Source organism: Lissotriton helveticus, chromosome 1_1 (genome assembly GCF_964261635.1).
Source record: "Lissotriton helveticus chromosome 1_1, aLisHel1.1, whole genome shotgun sequence".
NCBI classification, from domain to species: Eukaryota; Metazoa; Chordata; class Amphibia; order Caudata; family Salamandridae; genus Lissotriton; species Lissotriton helveticus.
Window position 1 is genome coordinate 68089956 of NC_136057.1, and position 2797 is coordinate 68092752.

Consider the following 2797-nt stretch of genomic DNA (forward strand, 5'->3'; position numbering starts at 1 on the left):
GTAAGTTCATCCCACTTGGACTCCATGCAAGCATGATGGGCAGCCTGCTCCTATTGAATGTCCTTGAGGATCCCCACTACCTGGCCGAATCCTCCGGTGCTGTACCTAAGGTACACTTCTACAGGGGCTGATAAGGTGAACCAATTCCCAATTGTGTATGTACCTAGAGTACATGGATTGAATTTAGAGAGTGCATCTGGGCTGTGGGTCTGATTAGAAGGCCCACAGCCACATCTACGTCGAAAACCACTAAAGCAAAAGCAAAAAGTGGGGGTGACCATAGGAGTAAGACCCTACTCTCCTACAATTCCTCCTTGAATTGGGCATGACGTTAGATCTGCTTTCTCTGGTAACTTATATGCATCAAGGTAATTTTGCCCAGGTTTGTTGGGGTGGGCTGTGTAAACTTACCCATCAGCTACCTATGGACAAACGTGTTTGACAAAGCTGTGTTTTGACCCCTACTCTGTTCTCCATGTTCCTAAATGGCACTGTTCATTTTCTCTCTTGCTTTTCTACCAACGCGCTTACTCTAGCCCCGTGGTTCCCAAACTGTGCGTCGCGGCACCCCGGTGCGCCATAATTAGGAGCCAGGGGCGCCGCGGCCACAATGTGGAAAAGTGAAGCAGCCAAGAAGCCAGAGAGAAGGCCTTGGCTTGACCTACATTTTATGTGTGATTTCTAACGTGCTCCGTTTTTACAGTAAAAATAATGCTGGTGATACGGGTGTAAATCAAAGGTTGGGCAGAGATCGGCATTCTGCCCAACCTTCATTTTACACCATATCACCAGCATTATTTTTACTGTAAAAACGGAGCACGTTAGAAATCACACATGAAATATAAGCCAAGCCAAGGCATCCTCTCAGAGAGAAGAACGCCTTGGTTTGGCTTATATTTAATGTCTGATTTCTAACGTGCTCCGTTGTTACAGTAAAAATAATGCTGGTGAAATGCCGATTACAGTTTGGGAACCATGGCGGCTTAAAGGTGACAAAAGGGGCAAAAAGGTTAAAGTGGCGAGAAGAAAAATCAAAAGGCCAAAAGCACAGAAAGGCAAAACTGAAAAGAGGTGAAAGAAAGACAAATAGCAAGAGACAGAAATTAAAAAGAAGGGTAAAATAGAGAAGCAGATGTGGGTCTTAGATTTAGTGCAGCAGCGGCTGGGCTCAAAAGGGCGAGGCCGGGCCAGAGAGCCAAGGCACAGTTGAGGCAGGCAGGCAGGGCCAGGCAGCGCCTTTTCAATCAATGTTGAGCAAATAAGCTTTGCTGTTGTTGTTTATGCTAAACAAACACACTTTTATAATCAACGTAAGATTGTTTCCAGTGCTTGAAACAAAAGAAATGCTTTTTAACATTGCAGCAAACATAGCTGTCACATCGACAGTCTTTATAATGTAAGAATCAGTATTATTGTTGTATTTAAGCCCCTGTGTGAAGTCAGCACTCGGAGCGGTGGCACTGGTTGCACCGCCCTAGAGCCGGCCCTGAGTGAAGGGTGTTAGAGCACTGCACATAACGCACACATTACACAGAGACTATCAATCATAGGTGTGCAAATCAGCATATAGGACATGTTACATAAGACAAAGGACAAACGCAGTAACCCACGGACCTGTTTATGTTACATTCACTTTGTGATCTGCACGGTACATGTTCTGTGCAGCAGGCATATCGACCCTCTGCACTACCTAACCAAGAATAATAACTTCCTTGAATCAAAACTTCTATCAGACAAAACTCTGATCTCGCCTGCTAGAGGCAGGAACGGGGCAGCAGGTGTTTTTACACCCCATAAACATTTTTTTGCCACCTGTAGAAAAATGGTGGGGAGCCATGGCAAACTGTCAATTAGGTCAAGGGAGCCACAGGTCAAAAAAGTTTGGGAACCACTGCTCTAGCCAATACAAAAAACCCCATATTGTTGTTTGCAGGGGATACTTTGCTGATCTCGGAAACACCAGGATGTCTGCAACGTGACCTGCACCATTTCGAGGAGTTCTGCAGAGTGCGAGGTCTTGAGACAAATGCCATCAAGACGAAATATATGTCTTTCAAACAACATAGATCTTACAAGGGAAGAATAATGTTGGGGGACAAGCCACTTGAGAGGGCAGGTGTATGTAATTATCTTGGTGTCTCCTTGTGTTCGACCATGTCCTGCAAGCACAAGTGGATGCCACGGTTCCTAAGCACAGACAGATTATCTGAGTTATAGTGAAGGAACACAGTCGCTCTTTGTTCTAAATCAATCGGTCTAACTTTAAAAATCTATGATGCTAAAGTGTTGGGGTCGGTTCCATATGCTTCAGAACTTGGGGAGTTCCGCAACATTTCCTCTCTAACCCTCTGTAACGACCGGATTCTCAGATCAAGCAGACTACCAACCGTAGCTAACCCAGTTGTCACGTAACCACACTCTTCTCAGGCCGCTATTTACATGATATCTAGAAGACTCACCTGAGAAGGTGAAAAGAAGCTATTTACAAGCCAGTACAATCAAAGATACCACTAACATCTAATGGATTCCATATCTTATCCTATAAAAGTCGGGAGACTATAAAGAATATAAGATGAGGTATCTTATATTCTTTATAGTCTCCCGACTTTTATCTTTAACGTCACCCGGCGATTCTTTATAGTCTCACGACTTTTATCTTTAACGTCACCCGACGATTCTTTATAGTCTCACGACTTTTATCTTTAACGTCACCCGACGATCTACACTAATGGGGGTTCACCTTTATAAGTTATTTCCCAAATGAAATTCACACTCTCCCCCCATCATCAGATACCTT